We start from the raw sequence: 20,566 nt of genomic DNA, 5'->3' as shown, positions 1-20,566 counted from the left end.
CTATATGCAGATAAATGTAAAGTGAAACATTTTGGCTAATGAAGGTCTCTTGCTTTTGAGTGCACTTTTAGCTTTCTCCAAAAATTAAGTACCTCTTACCAATGGTCAAGTAATATTTTGGGAATGCTTTGCCACATCAGGACCTAGATTACATGCCATCATTGAAGGCACAATGAAGTAAGCCCTTTTTTAGTAGGGGAAAAATGTCAGCCCATCTTCTATGAGCTGAAGAAATGCAACTATACCATACTACAAAGCAATAATGTAAGAATCTGTCTATTCTAAAACAGAAATTGAAGATATTTTAGCAAGACAAAAAAAAAAAAAACCTTCACAGATATCACAAAACTGAAGCAGATCAGAAAGGTACAACCACAGTACTGTAAGACAGTGCTGACGAGCTAGCTATTGGAAAAGTCTGGGCTGTTGCTGTCAAAGATGACACAGCCTGTTAGATGATCCGGGAAAGCAAATATTTACAACAATGGGCATGGTGTGTTGCATAATATCGTTAATGAATAAATCAAATACAAGTGAAAACTTTGTGTTGCTTTTTAATTCTGGGTTTGCTGTATTAAATAAAATGTTTTTGCTGTGTATATAATACTATCCTGAAACCCAAAAGTGGATTAAGTAGGTTTAAGAACATAATCTGATAATGTTACCATGAAAAATATGCAATCAAGCAAAAAGAAAGCTGATAAAAAATATTTACCTCTTGTCTGTTATTTTATGTGTTTACAGCAATTAAGAAATATGTCTTCTTAAAAATTGTAATCATTTTTTAAAATACTAAAATTTCCCTTATCATCGTATGAAATATCATATTTGAACATTCATAATTAAATGAAGTGGGTTGGTCTGGCTTGCCTTGCTAAAATTGTTCATCTCAAGTAACTCAATGCTTGAAGGGTCTCATTCACTGAAGGTTCAAGACATCCCGATTACCCCAATGTCGGCTAGGTTAAAGTCAGCTGACACTCATGCCTGTCAATTCCACTGCAGTTCTGTGCACACATGGGTCAAAATAATTATTAAAAGGCACCCTTTATTCTCAGCACTCTTTGTAATAACTAACTAGTCTTAAACATCACTCAGCTCTATGCTGGTACCACAGAACTGACTGGAATGGAAGCTTGTTTGTACGACTTTAAAAGAGAGAGTTTTAGACAAACTATTTGATATTTGAGGAAGGCTGAGAGAGCCATCACCCATTATGTTCTCAGTGAGGTTTGAGAGGTATTGACTTCAACTTGGGATACCTTGAATTGGTAAAAGAAACATTTGAAGAATCTCCTAACCCTGGTGGCTATGCTCTCCAAAAGCTAGGAAAGGCTCAACAGATCAGGTGAGATTAGGTCCACCTATGTTAATGTAGAGGCTGGAAGCTTCCACAGTGATATTGCCATAAAGGCAGCTGTGATTCAGCCAGAAATCCTGACAGAACTGGATGCTGTTGAACTGAGAGCCAAGACTGTGATGACAGAAATGGATGCCTGGTTTTAAAAAAGGGGGCAAGAAGAATCACAGTGTTGTAGAAGGCTTAGGAGGTGGTATTTAAAAGCCAGAAAAGGACACTGCCTTCACACTTCCAACTCAATAGCAATCAACTGATTAAATGACTCAAAATTGACTGAATTTCCACATCCCCAGGTTCAACACTTTTTTTGTTGTCACCTCACTTCCTACTTCACAGTCCCACAAACAATACTTGAGTTATGTTCAGAGATTTCTCCATAAGGTTGAATGAATTCAGAGCATAACTGAACATCAGGTAAGTTGATTTGTGTTTCATATTTAATAAAAATTAAATTTACCACGGCAGGTTAGCTAAACATGAAAGTAAGGATTTTACTGTACTCTGTACACATGGCAATACCTATACAAATGGTTTAAGAAGGCTTAGAGAATAAACACTTGGAGACATGGGGTCGGTTTGTGTATCAGTGAGTTTTGCAAATGAGCTAAGCCCTGCCCAGGGTTGGCTGAAGGGTAAGTTTTATAGGTTTTCTTGTCTATGAGTTGAACAATTAGCTCTAACTTCCAATAGTCCTATTCCTGGAATAAAAGTTTAGAAAAAAAAAAATTAATACTGCTTTTAAAGTAATATGGAAACTTGGTTAATGTGAATAAAATCTCATTCAGCAGTTGGCTGGTCGAAAACGATTTAAACTTGTGTTTATGGGCTTTGTACCTCTTTTCTCTTTATGTCATGAGTGAAAAGATTGGAGGGTTTTAAAATGGTTCTCTAATGGGAATTTTCAGTAATGCCTCAAATTTTCAAGTGCCATGTCGTATTTAAAAATTGTTGTGATCCATTACATTCAGCATGCACCTTTACAATATGATGGGGTACATATTTTCTTATCTAAAACAACCTTAAAGTTGGTGTCAGAATTAAGATCTGTAGTGCTGTCTTGTTTATTAACAACAAAATAAAAACATTAGTAATAGATTTTTGGCCATTTGTCATGATTTATATTGAAGTATATGTTTAAATAATGAAATGCAACCTCACTTCAAACATCCTGATGGCCAGTAAACTGTAGATGAAAGAAAAAAAAAATCCTAAAGTCTAAAAGTGCAATGATTTTATGTGACGTTTTTAAATCGGACTTATTTTTAAAACCTACATATATATGTTTGGTATCATTCTTTTCAGAATTTAATCAAACAGTAATGTGATGTTGCTAGATTTTCAGATTCTTATTCCGTTTTTAAATTATAAACTAAAAAACATCAAGAACTCCCATCCCACGAGACGAGACTTTGTGCCAAAGATTTAACCACGCCCGGGGCCGGAAATAAAAGACAAAGAGTAGGACAGCTGCTGTACAGGCTTTTAAATGTTCAAAACGCCATGCAAGACGCAGACCATGTGGCACAGCAGCAGCAGCAAGCCAGCAGCTGATTAAGCAAAGATGAGGTGTTAAAAAAAAAAAAAAAAAAAAAAAAAAAAAAAACAAACAACTATGTGTTTCCCATTGTATCACAGTTTAAGAGGGGGTTTTGGAGGAGTGACCGCATCTCCTTGGAGTGCGTTCAGCTCCCCCTTCACAACGCGAGCGGCAGAGAAGCTTGGGTCACCGAGTTGCACAGGAGACTGGAAAAGGGATCAGGTTTCCAAGGTAAATAATCTTTATTGCTGAAGTGGCAGGTACAAGCACAACACCTTATTCAGAAAAAGTTTGTCAACAGCAGAACAGCACACAGGCCGCAGCTGTCAAAGATAGTGGCTCAACTCCCCTCTCCATGTCAAAAGAACACAAAGACCTCATCAAGCAGGTTCAAGACAGTGAGCCGTTAGGTTTAACGGGGCTCGGTCTCTTAAATGTACTAAACCTCATGCAAGAAGCATGTTGCACAGTAAGCTTGCAAGCCTGCAGTTGATCCCAGCAAAGGGGATAGGTAAGAATGTGTTTGTTTCTCACTGAAATACTATTTAAGAGGGAGTTTCTGAAGGGCAGTGGTGTTTCTTTGCCATAGGTTTACTGTTTAACAAAGAGACACCTCGCAGTTAAGAGCGCAAGAGTGTGTAACTGGCAGTGCTATGTAGGAGGAAAAATGGAGCAGGGAACTACTGAACTACACATGAGTGACGGTTGCCACCGTTATGAGCAGCTAACCAGCAGAGACACTGGTCACAATATATATAGAATCTACCCACAGACATGCAAAACTTTCATCCATCCAATACTGTACAGTTCCCATTTAATTCAATTCATGGGTACAAAACATTCAGTCCATGTAACCTTCTGTGCATATTATTAACTAAGGAAAAGTGCTACTCATTTGAAAAAATGTTTGCCCCTAAAAATTAAACATCAAGATTTATATGACAAAGATATTAGAAGGATTAGCTATCATTTACCAACAAAAAACAGTTGCTCACTTTTTTTTTTTTTTTTTTGAAAAATGTAAATCTATTCTCCTAGATTCATCTCTTAGACCATATCACAACATCAGGTACTGGACTCCTCCTTTTATTAATGATAGATATATCGTATTTAGAGGGTTGCATTTCTGTTTTGTACACATGCCTATAATGCGTACTACAACAACAACAACAACAGCATTTACACACACACAAGCAAACAGTTCTCCCTGCTGGCACATAAGGGTCTGATGACTCTTCTCATGTGATGGGTCACCAGTTTCTAATTAGATCCAGTTTTCTGCTGAGACTGTCTTCTGCTAATATGTCACAGCACCAAAGCTGCCCATTTCCTAGTAAGCTGTAAACTATATCAGAGTATGAAATTGGACCAGATGATCCGAGAATAAGGTCAAATGCACCATTTTCCACCAGCTGGGATGTGATACAATGAGTGGCAAGAGTTAAATGATCGAGTTGAGCTCTTGGTAACATGTTTCTGTTGGTCAAAATACATTTCCACAGTACCTACATATGGGTCAGGCTCCTCAGCTGTTGATTTTAGAACACAAAACAACTTTTGATTATTCACAGATTACAATTATAAACTAGAAAAGCTGTCAAAATCTCATCACCATTTCTTCGTGGTGCCTGCTGGATACAGGGTCTCCCTGGACTTTACCCAGTAGCAACATGCCAGATAGAAAATATCTTTGTCACATTAAGATTGTAATGTCAAATCAAAGCTTGTGACATATGTCATCCTCACCCAAACAATGTGGTTAATATCTGAGGGCTACCTGCTCATGGATAGAGTAGGATGTAGAAATGACTCCAACAACTTGGACTAGCCACCATCAACATTGGTACTCTCACATACTGCAGCCAAGAACTAGCAGATGCCCAGAAATGTCAATATTGCATGTGTGCAGGAGATAAAGTGGGCAGAAGTCAAAGGACATCGGCAAAGGTTACAAGCTTTTTGACTATGGGAAAGAATCAAACCGTAATGGCATTGCAGTGGTCATCAGTGAGAAAGTGTCACCAAATTTCCAAACCCCTTCACCTCAGTTAAGATTGACTTTAGAATGACTGCCCTGAAATGTTTGTCATGCTATGCACCCCAAACAAGATGCTCAGAGGATGAGAAAGATGAATTTTGGGGAGTACTAGCATGCATCTCTACTCAGTTGCCCTAGATGAACACCTACTGATCAGCAGAGACTTCAACAAAAATGGGTTTAACAAGGCAAGGCTATTCATAGTTTCATGGTGGAGAAGTATTTGGCATTCAGAACAATGGGTTTTGCATCCTGGAATAAGCTGTACCACATGGTGTTCCTAGACCTAGAGAAGGTGTTCAAAAGGATCCTGCATTAACTCATTTGGCATGCTCTTTAATTACACAGTGTTCCTGAAGCATATGCAGTATGTGCTAGACCCATCTCCTACACAGCAACATCAGGAGTGCTGTACAATGTCCTAGTAGAGTCTCATCAGTATTTGCTCTCCAAGTCGTTGTCCAGCAAAGATCAGCCCCCTTACTCTGACTATTTATCCACTTAATGAATACTGTTATGGCTTACATCTAAACACTACATACCCAGGCACTGATCTATGCCGATGACGGATGGCACCATACACATTAATGGACAAAATCTCAACACAGTTTTTCATTTCAAGCAACTTGGGTCGCTCAACTGCTCAGACAGGGTCAAAATTCATAGTGACTGGGCAACATGTTTGTGTTGCATGGCTTAAATGGCACCAAGTCAAAGGAGTCCTCTGTGATCACAAGGTGCCCTTCCACCTTGGGATCAACACCAAACAAGTTGGAATACTGAAACATTTTCCTATTATTTTACATTTAGGTTTATTTAAAATGGCAAAGTTGAAGTTAGATGTGCCATTTTTTTGTATTATTATAAATTTGTGCCAAATAAAATTTAAAAACATCAAGAAAACATTTTTTTATTTAAGAAATAAGGATCAAAAGATTTGAGAATATTTAAACAATAGTGAACACATTGATTCATTTTCATTAACATTTACTTTCATTTATTTTCAAGCCATACAGAAATTTTCAATATTTCCACAGTAATCTATGCAACTGCAGTCCATCATTTTCTAACATGCGTGGTCCTGAACAGGGTTGTGTGGGTCTGATGGAGCCTATCCCAGCTAGCATAGGGCCCAAGGAAGGAACAAACCCTGGACAGGGAGCCAGTCCATCATAGGGCAAACGCACGCACACACACACACACACACACACACACACACACACACACACACACACACACACACACACACCAACCACCCACTAGGGCCAATTTAGGAAATGCCAATTCACCTAACCTTCATGTCTTTGGACTATGGGAGGAAACACACAGACAAATGAAGAACATGCAAGCTCCATGCAGAGAGGACCTGGGATATTGAACTCTGGTCTCCTTACTGTGAGGCAGCAGCACAACCACTGTGCCACCCTCTATGCAACTGTGTAAATGTTAAATAAATTATTAAAAATAAAAAAATCACTAAGAAAATGTGTACAATTCAGACAATGAAACAAGAAATTCTATTCTCAGATTTTTTTTAAATCCCTGGTTTTCACTTTATCAACTGACAAGCATTTTTTGTGTTTTTAATATTGTAATCCAGTTTGTGCTCTTTAAATACAAAGCAAACAAACTGCTCTATAAAACAGACAAATTAACCTGCTGTAATAGGTGCTTGTGAAAATATTTTTAGGTTTACAAGGCTTGAGCAAATATGGGGCAGTTTTAAATTTATAGATTTCTTTCTACACCACAAACCCCCCCCCCCCCCCCCCCCTCAACTCTACAATCCAATATCTATGTTTAGATATATCAATAACCTACATTATTTATGTACTAACACGTGTTGGTATGTGTTACCCGAAAATGTCAAACTATGGACACAACACCCATCAAAGGTAGGATGATTCCTCAACACTATATAGGGCCTATTAAATAAATAAAATAAAAGATCCCTTTGATGGGCTGTGTTTTTATAGTTTGACATTTTGACTAATTCATATCAACAAGTGCTAGCTCAGTTGGACTGTAAAGTGGAGTATTATATAGAGTACAACTGGTTACATTTATATATAGGTTGGTTTATCAAGTGCGATGTTCGCTATAGTGGTAGCCAAGGCTATGGAGTCGGTGTCACAAAATTCTTGTCCAACTACAGCTTTAATAAGCAGAACTACAATTATCAGTTTCTTAATGGAAAGCACACTAACAAAAACAAAGTGATAAACCAACTACAAATGTAATTTGATTTAAGCTTATTCATAAATGTTGACATCTGCACTAAGCTGGATGCAAGTCACAACACCAATTTCCCAGGATATGATTTAGGCTGTGCAGCATACACAAGATGTGCAAATAAAGCTATGGAACAAAAATGAGTGCCAGTGCCATTTCTGGGTGTATAGTACATATGTTATACAGTATGTACATTACAGCTTTGCACCGAAAAGTTTTTTTTTTTTTTTGTTTTGCTTTTTTTTTTAAAATCTTATAATTACAGGTTGGCTGGGATTGGCTCCAGCAGACCCCCGTGACCCTGTGTTTGGATTCAGCGGGTTGGGAAATGGATGGATGGATGGATGGATGGATAATTACAGGTACTTTGCCCTAAACTTAACCGGGAGCCAGTGTAAGGATTTAATGGGGGCAAATTTCAAAGTCCTCCTTTTAAAATATAAAGCATTAAATGGCCAAGATCCGGCTTACTTGTCTGAACTTATTACTTACAAACCAGAGCGCACATTAAGATCTCAAGATGCTGGTCTGCTTATGATTCCAAGGATTAATAAAACAACAGTGGGAGGTTGAGCTTTTAGTTACAGGGCCCCTAAACTGTGGAATGGTCTGCCTGCTACTATAAGAGATGCCCCATTGGTCTCAGCTTTTAAATCCCAGCTGAATACTCACTTTTTCAGTTTAGCATATCCTGACTAGAGCTGATGATTAACTGTACAGACTGCATCTCTGTTGTTAGTCATTAGCACTAAAACATAAGTAACATGGTAGTTATAAATTTATTACTAACTCTCACCTATTCTGCTTCTCTTCTCGGTACTCAAATGTGGCACTTGGTGCCACGGCCCACCTGCCATGTTGTTTTGCCTGCCTACGGTAAAGTCGTCCCTGATGGAGGATCGCAGGAATCGTGGGGTAGAGGGGTCCTGTCATCGGATTGGCTGGCCAAGCAATGTTTCAGCTGTGGAATGGCCAAATGAGGGAGGCAACTTGATAGTTGAGGTCTCCAGGACTCTAAACAAATCCAATCATATTATGTGATATCATCTACTGTTAAATTCTGGTGCGTACTTGTAAAATTTTTATTTTTATACTGTATTGAGGATTGTTCTGTTCTGTGTATTGTATTGTATTGTATTGAACCCCTTCTTTTTGACACCCACTGCACGCCCAACCTACCTGGAAAAGGGTCTCTTTTTGAACTGCCTTTCCCAAGGTTTCTTCCATTTTTTCCCTACAAGGGTTTTTTTGGGAGTTTTTCCTTGTCTTCTTAGAGAGTCAAGGATGGGGGGCTGTCAAAAGGCAGGGCCTGTTAAAGCCCGTTGCAGCACTTCTTGTTTGATTTTGGGCTATACAAAAATAAATTGTATTGTATTGTATTGTATCTGCTGCGCTTTTTGTAATGCACTCAGTGAAGTCCTCCCAAACAATGTATTACACAAAGTAATTTAAAATCTATTAACTAAGCATTTTTATTTTAGTGAAGAGGACAGAGACACCAGCTGCTTAGAAAATACAAAGAGCTGTCTGCTATAAGGTGCTTGTAAAGGAAACACAGCAAGGCAGCTGGCAGGTTTAGACTGCTTGCTGGAAACATGGCAAGGAGTGTGGTCTTTCAGTACATGGGGACACGGGCAGTTTGGACTTAAGTTTCTAATGGTTTGCTCCAAGTAAAAAGATTCCCAGTGTGGACATGAGCTTCTGACATCAACATACATTTCTGCTTAGTCAAAGTACTCAATTGGCAGGAAAACTGTGTTCATGATAAACATACATGTATCAAAGATGGTCCATATAACAACATATACAATTTGAAGCAGCTGGTAATTAAATGAGAAGAAAAAAAAAAACAAACTAATTATAAGGTGACTCTGTTTGAACTGAAAAACTGCACGAGCATAACTTGTGTGTGTCTCATATACAAGTCATCTAATGTTACATTTAACATACAAAGTCATATTCTTTGGCTGTTGGTATTATACCATTGTCACTATAAGAACCTCGCTGTGCTGGGTACACCTGATAATAAACTGGAACTTATTAGCTTTTGTTTTAGTGCCCCGTTTTATACTTTTAGTATCGGAGGAAAGGTGTAAAGAATAATTGATAAATAAATACATTTTGAATAACAGTTTTAATCTCCCTTCCTATTAAACATGCACACAGCCTTCATGTGAAAGTTTATATAGCAAGGTTTTTGATGTTTTTTATAATACTGTATTAATAAAGACAGCTGGTTTAACTACTCTCATCTTGCATCCATCTGACATACACACCTGCAGAAAAATTAACCAATGGAATGCATATAAAGAAGGACGATAAACAGTGAAGTGTATGGAACAAATGCCTCCTGTAAGTTCTGTAAGAGCTTAAAATAGTTTAGTATTAAAGCTTTTAGTGTGTGCAGTGCATCACACATACTGTACATTATTTCATAAAATTTTTAAATTAATACTACATTCTAATGTCAAGCAAAATGACACCTTTTATTGGCTAACTAAAAAGATTACAATACGCAAGCTTTCGAGGCAACTCAGGCCCCTTCTTCAGGCATACTGCAATCTTTTTAGTTCTCACTACATTCATAATGGCTAACACTGTACAACACCCTAGTACTACAACATTCTAATAAATTAAAAAATAAAACAAATAGTTCATCACACATATAGTATTTAACTTCTGATTAAATTTCTCCTTTAAGAATAGACACCAGTGTTCAGCTTCAAAAAGATGCGTTTGAAATTTTCACTTTGGTGTATCCATTTGTATCTGATTATGTAAGAACTCCTTTAAAAGGTGCTATTGTGTTATTTTTTGTTAAATGTCACTCCTCTTTACAAAAGGACTAAATTTCCAGTTGAATGAAAGATATGTCACAATGTCAAATTCTAACTCTCAACAACACAAGTGTCATTCTATTCACTTCAGTCGACTGCCTAATCATGGTACAGGAGAGTGGCAACATGTTGCATGGTGATTAGCACATACAGGTATAAATTCCACTATACCCATGTAGAGAAAAGACAAGCAAAATGACACCTTTTATTGGCTAACTAAAAAGATTACAATATGCAAGCTAATCTTCATCTTCTTGCCTGAAGAAGGGGCCTGAGTTGCCTCGAAAGCTTGCATATTGTAATCTTTTTAGTTAGCCAATAAAAGGTGTCATTTTGCTTGGCTTTTCTCTACATTCATAATGGCTAACACGGTACAACACCCTAGTACTACTATACCCATGATAATAATCCACCACAATAAAAGGACAAGAGTCTGTGTATGTTTCTGTGCATCTGTCCAATTGCTCTGGTTATGAAGAAAAAAATTAGTCAATACATGTACAAAAATGGTCAAAAAAGTTATGTTAAAACCTAGCAACAGCAGCATTGTAGTAATTTAATTGCACCTGCATGGGGCTCTTGAACAAGGTTTATAGCTGTTAACGCTAATGACTGATAACTTTGCATGGTGGGCAATGGATGAGTGAAAATAACAATAAATCAATGCAAATGTCGAGAAACCAAAGCCCTGACATGGCTAGGCTAGAGTCGCCAAACCAGGTCAATGTGGTAGCGACCACCTCAACATTTTCCCAGCGAAACACTTCAACTATAAAACAGTGGTCAGTTTGGCGATCACAATCGGAAGGAAGAGGTGAAAACTGCCAGCTCTGTCTGAAGAGGAAAAGGCCACTACCACAAGGGAAACTGATCAGGTCAGGTCAGGGAGCACATACTAGTACAGCGCATTGCCACACCCACCACATGACAAAACAGTTTGGGGTCCTGGTTGGAAACACCACAGGCAGACATGTGGACCAGCCCCACCCCCAGAAATTACCATCTATCTGCTGCAGCTAGGTGTTACGTGGGTGTCCCCTTGGCCCGGTCCAGCAGCTTGGGTGCCCAGCAGTGAGGATCCTGCGAGCTGGATCACCCTCAGAGAATCACGCCACAAGACCTTAGTGCTAGTGGCATAACTGACACCGCCTCATAATGTAGGTATTGTGCCTCATTCGGGACTCCATGAGCAACCACTCATTCAACAAAAAGTCAAATCAGCTGTATTCTCTGAAGAGACACAGTATTGAAGGAATCCTGTCTTTGTCTCAGGTCACTGGATACTGTCCATATCTTGTAACCATATAGCAAAACAGGGAGCACCAGGGCTCTAAAGACTTGAACCCTCATCCTTTTCCAGAGATATTGGAAGCACCACACACCCTTTTCCAGCGATTTCATGAGCCCCTCTATGTTCTCCCAATCTGTCTACATACTTTACAGAAAGTCACCAGAGACATGAATGTCGCTGCCGAGTTAAGTAAATCTCTTAACGAGGTTGACATTTGCTCCACAGACTGACACACTGCTGATGGCAAGCCCAGACACTCTGACTCCTTGCTCAGTCTCTCGAGAGCCCTGATCAGAGCCTCCATTGACCCCATGAAGATCACAGCATTGTGGAAAAAGATAGGGTACATATTATTATACCAGACCACCCATACTTTCACATACAAACAAGATAAGTTAGATTAAAAAAAAATTACAAAAGTGCAATTTGAGTATCCCATATGTAAGAGATAGGGTTACCCCATAATTTTTTTCCATTGTACAGTTCAGAGCTTCCACACGCTTCACCTAGCAATGCAGTTTCCAGGGACAGGTGAATGTCTACTATAATCATGAAAAAATAACTGACTTCAAAAGATGACAAACTTATCCTTTAACATCAGTTTAATATATTTCACTTTACACAATTTAATTTTATTTAGTTGGAGAGAAGCGTCTAAATGACTTACAATCATGTGGTATTTAGCCATCCATTTTCTTTTATCTTCTTTTCCAGGGTCAATGAGCAAGCACGGTCTACATTTTTCTTTTCCAAAGTAAATGTAATGAATCACACCTTATGTGAAAGAAATGAAATAGAGCAGTTCTTCTGCATTCATTTAAACTACATTGATGGCCTTTATTGCAAAAGAGAATCATGAAGCTAAAGGACTAAGCTAGTGTGGGAAATTTAAAATGTACAATAAGCTCTGCTGCTTGCAGCTTGTTTTTCTCTAATGTGTATTCATAATTTATAGTGGAATTTGGTTTAATCAAACTTCAGTAAAACTGTGTATTATGTTTCTAAGCAGCAGACAGTATAAAAAAAAGTAGCAACACACATAATTTAAAGTAGAATAATATCTATGGACTGACTTCCCCTTATATGGAGAATAAAGTTGACTTTTTAAGAAAGTAAAATAACTGACAAAATAAAAAAAATAAAAAAAATACCCTCAGTAGTTTACCATGACAGAGACCTAAAAACAGTTCTTTCCTTGACATGTGCTCAGGTTTTTGAAAATTGCTGCACTCCATGCAATTCCAGCTTCTGTTGTACCTATTTGAAGGTGTCGTGTACATCAGGTCCTTTCAAAATTACAAAGTAATGATCGTTGTAGCATTTCCACAGTATGTTTGAAAAAGGTAACGGATTTAAAAAAAAAAAAATTCGAGTAGTTGCCCTGACATTGTACACAATGCCACTTCTACAGGGTGCTCAACTATGGCATGGCTGGAAAGAGAGAGAGGAGAACCCACATTTGCACAAGCTAACTCTGATGCGTTTCACAACCTGTGGCTCAAGGATTGGACTCCTCAGCCATCCAAGGACACACATAACTAGGGAATCCATTCCCAGACGGGTTTATCCATTCCCGGGAAATCGGGAATCCCGCATTTCATTCCCGGGAATCCCGGGCTCCCGGGGATGACACAGTGCACGGGCATCTCACATGTGAACGGTTTTAGAATGACCGACACTTATTTTTAATAAAACTATGGCAATATGTTGACACTAATAAAAGACTAACCTTATCTACAAGCAGTTCATGCTGTCATACAAGTAAATGTATCTTTAGTTGCGGTAATAAGAGCGTAGAAAGCACAACATCCTCACAGGTGGCGCAGTGGTAGTGCTGCTGCTTTGCAGTAAGGAGACTGTGGAAGATTGTGGGTTCGCTTCCCGGTTCCTCCCTGTGTGGATGAGTACTGAGAAAAGCGCTATATGAATGTAATGAATTATTACTATTATTATTAACGTGTCCAGCGTGCGGTCGTCCACGCAAGAGCGCACCTTCGTGCAGAAGTACGGCAGCCGCTGAGAAAGCACGCTCTGCCTCCACTGAAGTAGGTGGCACAATCATCAGATACGGATACACTTGTTCTAAACAACGCCCGTGCTTGCCGTTGCGCTGAAACACCGCCATTTCAGCTTTTACTGATACATCCAGTTTCTTGTCATCATTCTGTGATGGCAAGTTTCTTGGCACAGATAATGCGGCTGCAACAGACTGATGCATTGCAATTTCAAGTTGCTGTTCAAAGCTGTTGTCTGATGAAGTGCAAGCTGCAGCAATGGCGCCACCTTAATTATTTTCAACTATAACTTATTTCTTGATCGATTTTTACACGCTGTATATGCGAGCTTGGCCGTTCCCGTTTTCCCGGAAATGAAAAATGTCTGGGAATCCCGGGCTCCGGATTACTGGATGGATTCCCTACATATAACTTTCACAAGTGTTATTCTCATTCTGAGATTACTCCTCCGGGATCAAAGTACAAAGAAATTAATTGATAATAATTCACATCAACGTTAAGTGACCATTGATGAGAAGTACTGCACTCGGTACTACATTCAAGCCCTTTAGAACTCTTCAAATGTTACGTCCATGATCAATTTTCTTTAGAAGGAAAATCTTTCAAAAGATGTGTGTGTCAGCAGAATCTTAAAGTCAAAAACTTACCTCACTTTGCACATTGCCTATAACAGTTATAAGAATATTTTTACCATCAAATCCAAATTCACATGCTGTGCTTGGAACAAGGTTATGGGGGACTACAAACTAACTAAAACAAAATAAAACTTTGCATTTCTTTCATGGTAATCTCAGGTATTCTCTGCAAGTCGTTCCAAACCTGATGCCACTCACCCTTCAGCACAAGTCATTTATAGCACTTGTCAGCAAATGAAGCTGCGGTGTTTAGCCCCACCTGCTCAGCCTGTATTTTACTCCATAAAGGAGGCCCAGGCATATAAGCCTGATGACATCATACTCAAACAACTCTACTTTTTAAAGAAAATACTAGACTTTTCATAAAGAATCCTTCATACTTATATGAGTAAAGCATCACTCTGGTCTGTTACTAAAACAACAATGATTGCTTTACTATTAACACAGAATAAAGATCCTGTCGATGTGATAATGTGATCAGTTAAAACGAATATATATAATCCTTAACTAAAATCAAACTTGAAGTAAAAAAAAAAAAAACAAAAAAAAAACAAACAAACAACAACAGTAAATAAAAAAAACCCAAAATAAACACAAAATAAAATTACACATTTATACTAACCTCTCAAAAATATTGTTATAAAAAAACTGGAATAAATAGCAACAAATTACTCAGAACGTAGTAGACAGCACCAGATTTTACTCACATAAATCTGAGTCCACACCATATGAAACAGAAAAGCAAGGGTTTACATTCAAAAGAAAGACAGAATAAAAAAGCAAAATTTACCCAGACAAGATACAGAACATGAATTCAAAAACACACTCTAAAACTGGGGAAAAAAAAAGGGTGAAACACTCAGTGATGACAAATTAATGATGCATTTCAAAACACTGCTTGAAGGTGTGTTTCAAATACACGTTATATAATCATCAGGAACGAAACCAAAGCGGCAGGTATCAGTGATGGTCAGTAACCTGATTTTACCAAATAAATTCCCAGAATAAACATTCAAATGCATCCAAATCTAAAGATTTTTGAGAGAGGATAGAGATAGTAACATATACGATTTATATGCCAACTTTAAAAAATTTATGGTATGTAGAATCACCATCAAATGCAAGACGCATAATTTGAGATGTTGACCTTGCATACAGCAGTAATGCATCTTCTGAGCTACGTCATTTGAGACTTACACATACAGATGAAGTCAGAAATTTACAAACGCTTTGGGTAAATTCTTTAAAACTCTTTTTCTAATCCCTCCACAGATTCTATAACTAACAAACTATTTGGCATATCGTTTAAAACATCTACTTTGTACAGGGTAGAAGTATAATTTATTTTTCTAGTAACAAATGTCTGTAATTTACAAAGTTTAAATTCACCCATCACTACCGGATTTGTAAGAACATAGGTAACAGAAAACTCTTAAACCAGACAAACAAGAGCAAGATTAAAAAGAAAATTAGCAAATCCCACTAAACAAAAAAAAAAAAGGTCAACACTTCATAGGGAACACAAGAAAATGACTTAGTAAATAAAGGAGAATAGTGTCTTTAATAGTGGCTTTAATTTACCCTTGGGTGAATAAACCAAATTAAGAAGCAGTACCCAAGGATAACTTAAAATTTGGGGACCTGCCCCCTTTGGCCCCAACTTTAATTTAGAAACGAGAAAAACAATTACTAAAAAGGGCATAATTAGGAAGTTAAAAGGGAAGATAAGATGGAGGCAGCAAAACCAGTACAGTCAATATTAACGGCCATTCTTGCTTATGAACATGAACGCCTATGTGCCGAAAGTCTGGACACAAAAAAAGATGCCTCCTGACATCCTGCCCAGATTGGATTTATTTACCCATGGCTTCCTTTACATTCCACAGACTACTACATATTATGACTTAGCCCTCTAATTTCCCACCTTTATCCTTGACCAGATGATGAAAAATCTTTTTACCAGCGAAAATGGCCATATATTTGGTGTCTAACATGAATTGCTCTATAAAGCTTTTTTTTTTTTATTTTATAGACAGACTGAATAAAATAGATTTCCATCCATTCATTATTAAAATTTGTTAAACCCATTATAGGTAAGGCACAAGACAAACCAAAACTGCATAAGGTGCCAGCCAATCACAGGAAAATTTTATACACACACTCAGAATCACCTAAAAGGTACAATTTCAAGTCACCGATTAATCCGGCACAACTTTCAGATGTGGGAAGAAAACTGAAGTACCCGGATACAAATCTGAGCAGACACCACACAAAAATGGTATCCTGGTTGGGATTCAAATGCAACTGCACCAACAAATGTGCCAACCTCAAATGTACGTTTGTATGTATTATTAAGATAGCTTGTCATGCTAAAGCAAGATGGCCACTCTGAGTTATTTCACATGAATCAACTTGGCTACATAACGTGTTGATCAACGAAAAGTTAAACATAAGGGCCAACTGTAGTGACACATTTACTTATCTAGCTGCAATATAGATCAAACATTCCTCATGAATAAATCAATCTTGCAACATGAATGTCTCAAACCTATTTAAGCCTGCTGCAAATAAAGTGAGTCTTGACAAGTAATCAAGCAATCCATCCATCTTCATTTTATGGTGGTTTGTTTAAAAGAATTAGCAGTTTTAAGATATGTCATGCTTAATAAAGAATAGCAAATTAAATATACACAAATATTAATAAAAAAAAACACTAAAACATTTTAAAATAATGAATTTTAACAATTTAAACAATCACCCCGATAAAAGTAACTGATGTTGACAATTAAGCAAGAAAGAAGCTTGTTTATTTATTTATTTAAATTCTGGACAGAAAGCTTCCCTACTGTGCGTTTGCCTGAACTTAAGGACTTTGATATATATGGTCAGGAGGTGTTAGATCCTTTGTGGAACCCCAACTGACACTTCTCTGTTCAAACAGAATTTTCTGATGTAAAATATTCACATTACTGTTTTCGTCATATTTAGTAATTTTATAAATAATGCTAATCTTAGTATGAACAGCCTTAAACAAGGAGAAGGGGGCTACATACAAATTTACAGTGTTTTTCAAAGAGAGAGTAGCACAGATTTTTTTTTATGTCTCAAATAAAGCATGCTTCCCAAAAAAAAAAAAAAAAAAAAAAATTAATATAAATACATTTTAGGGAAAATGAACAGTGACAAATACTGTTGCCTCATAGCTCCAAAGTCCTGCCAAGTTATTATTAACCCACTTAACAGAGATCAGGGTCATGGGGTGGGCTGTAGCCAATTCCAGATATCATAGGATATAAGGAAGGAACAATCCTTGGACAGGGCGCCAGTCCATCAGAAGGGGAATATACTGTACACTAGAGCTAATTTAGCATCACCATTTCACCCAACCTGCATGTTTTCAGACAGTGTGAGGAAACCCACACAAACTCCACACAAAGATGACCCAGGATGCAAATTCCGGGCTCCTTACTTCAAGGCAGCAGCATTATAAACGTACCACCATGCCACCGCACCTCCAAAGTCTCAAAATCAATTCTGCAGACCAGGCCAAAATTTGTTTACACTTTTGTAATAGCCTCTTACTTGTGAAATGTGAGACACACGGTGCACAAATCTTCTATCAAGAAAGCATATACAGTGTATCATTATAATTTTAAGTCTGCTTAGCCTGGTGTCACAGCGGCAACATGTTGCCCTGAGGTAATCAGTCCACTCCGTCATCCACCAAATCCTGAGCAAGTTCTTCTAACACTTGCTAAGAATTCCCAAATGCTTCACGGTGAGGAATTTAATGCAAGCTCACTACTAGAGTTTGGGGTGATGCAGCACTAGAATCTAATTACTAGGGCTGGGAATCGATTAAAAAAAAAAAAAAAAAAAAAAAATATGAAATTAATCGTGTTATTATAAAATTAATACATATATCATGAAGTAAATAAATACACACTAAATCATAAATTTAATGTAGAATGAACAGAAAGGAATAATAATAAAAAAAAAATAGTTTAAACTTAAACAATGACCTTAAGCCTGAACCTTTAACAAAATACTACTTGAGCAAGTACAACCTGAATTCTCAAATTGGTATGGCACAAACGTGTTGAAATAAAAATGAAACGATCCAAACTGTTGTTGACTTTGAATGCACTGCTGAAGACTGATTTAATTGTCTCACCCCTTCAGACAGTTTAGCACAATTGTAGATTTAATACTTTTTTCAGTTGGAAGGTAGGGTCCTGGTATGGTTTGGGATTTTTTGGGATACAAAAAGTGTGCAACCAGAGAAAAAAAACTTGGAAAACACCACTCTACCTACACCTTTGCTCCTGGCATTCTTATAAAAAAAGATATCTGTAGCTGCTATGTCGTTTAAAAACTGACACTGTACATAACTTGGATGGTTATGCTGCATTCTTTGCAAAAATTAGTAATAATAAATCCTACAAACTTGAAGCATGGGTAGTGATAGAATTCTACAAAATAGAAGTGTAATGACTATCATTATATTAGAGCAGTCAGCACTGTAACCTGGCTGGCAGACTGGTGAGTTAAATCCAGAGGTTCTAGAGACTTATTTTGGTTTTTTGTGCCACTCAAAGACAACTTATTTAGCACTTAATTAATATGACACTGATTAGATCTTCTTACAGAAATGTGAAATGGGAAAAAAAAAAACAAAAACAAAACATTACCTTCGCAAATTTTCTCTAGCATTGCATCAGGACCACCATAAACCCCTCCCTCCCCCCACCACCTATACCTATAATGTATAAACGTTGTAATACAAAATGTTAAATCTTTAAATGAAAATTATATTTCATAAAATTTTTAAAGGTAGAATATAAATACAGTACTTGATGTGTATGTAATTCTTTAGGTACACACAACTTTTTTTGTACTATTGTTTCATAATGTAAAAAAAAAAAAAAAAAAAAAAAAACACACAACACATGAAAATGTTGCCGTGACCAAAGCATTGCCAGAGGCGTTTGCTTCGTTGCCGGCCTGAGATGCGGCAATATTTTTTAACACGTTAAACAGACCACATTAAAATCACAAAAATTAACGTGATAACTTTCCCAGGCCTACCAATTACATTTCCCACTAATAAAGGAATATAACATGCAACAATTTAAATTCCTGAAATCCCTTAACAGTTACTGAAATAACTAGAATTTCACTACTTACATTACACATAATCTTCAAGGAGGTGTTATTACTTACCAAACTGCACCTAACATACACTGTATATCCTACTATATTCAAGTAATCAGAGTACATTGAATTTTACAATGCTGCGAGACATTCATGAGGGACATATGTTATTTTAGGTTTGTTTTTCCTCGATATTGCTTTGAGGTCGACTGCCTTTAATAAGAAATAATGGTTTTGAGATTTCCTTTGACAGATAAATGCATTCTTTCAGTGAACCGTAAAGCTGAAAAGTTATAACAGAGAATTTAATTTTAAGGATGTTGAAATTGTGTGAAGTGCTTCCTTAGAAGGCTGGCGTCCTTCAACATCTGCAATAAGATGCTGCAGATGTTCTCTCAGACGGTTGTGGCGAACGCCCTCTTCTACGCAGTGGTGTGCTGGGGAAGCAGCATAAAGAAGAGGGACGCCTCACGCCTGGACAAACTGGTGAGGAAGGCAAGCTCTATTGTAGGCACAGAGCTGGACAGTTTGACATCCGTGGCAGAGCGACGGGCACTGAGCAAGCTCCTGTCAATAATGGAGAATCCACTGCATCCACTAAACAGTATCATCTCCAGACAGAGGAGCAGCTTCAGCGACAGACTGCTGTCACTGTCCTGCTCCACTGACAGACTGAGGAGATCGTTCCTCCCCCACACTATGCGACTCTTCAATTCCACCCGGGGGGGTAAACGTTAAAATTATACAAAGTTATTGTCCATCTGTATACCTGCATTGTTATCACTCTTTAATTTAATATTGTTCTTTATCAGTATGCTGCTGCTGCTGGAGTATGTGAATTTCCCCTTGGGATTAATAAAGTATCTATCTATCTACATATCCAGGAATTTTAGAACAAAATGCGTCATAACCACGTTAATATTTTTCTTCCCTATGCTGTATAGCCACTTGATCACAGAGCTCACAAGGAATTAGATTTACACAGGCAAAATAGTCTTTTGATATCCAATCGCACAAGCAAGTCTTTGACTCAGACTTGTTTAAGGGCATGCCAGGGGTATACTAAAGCGGTGGAACCTTTATTTACAGTCTCCACTCTAGAATGGAGAAACAGCAGTTCTAATGGGCTTGGCATCACGTTTGCCAGGCCTCCAGCACGGCCTTCTTCTTCCAACAGGAATAAAAAGTACAGAACCACCACCACCAGTGGTCATTTGACGTTCAGATATGCTTGAACCTTTTCAACAAATTAAAATTAAAAGTTTCTTTCAAAAAAAGTTCCAAGCTGCAGCCCCAAACTTTCTCTTGTTGACAAAATCCTTCTTTTACATTTTTAAGTGTCAAGTGTTATAAAATGTGCTGCAGTACAGATATATGCATTTTGATTTTATTTCATTACATATCTTCAATGCTCCCATGAAAATGGGGAAGCCTGTGAGCAATAAAGTTATCTCACAAACAATAATT

General features: G+C 37.6%; 1 protein-coding gene across 2 annotated transcripts in view; it reads right to left on the bottom strand.

Annotated features, from left to right (window-relative positions):
* chst10 (carbohydrate sulfotransferase 10) overlaps positions 1-20,566 on the bottom strand; it is a 249,583-nt gene that overhangs the window by 200,645 nt on the left and 28,372 nt on the right. The window lies entirely within an intron of this gene.

Source organism: Erpetoichthys calabaricus, chromosome 4 (genome assembly GCF_900747795.2).
Source record: "Erpetoichthys calabaricus chromosome 4, fErpCal1.3, whole genome shotgun sequence".
Taxonomy (NCBI): Eukaryota; Metazoa; Chordata; class Cladistia; order Polypteriformes; family Polypteridae; genus Erpetoichthys; species Erpetoichthys calabaricus.
Note: the sequence above shows the minus strand (reverse complement) of the source record. Positions and strands in the feature narration are given on the sequence as shown.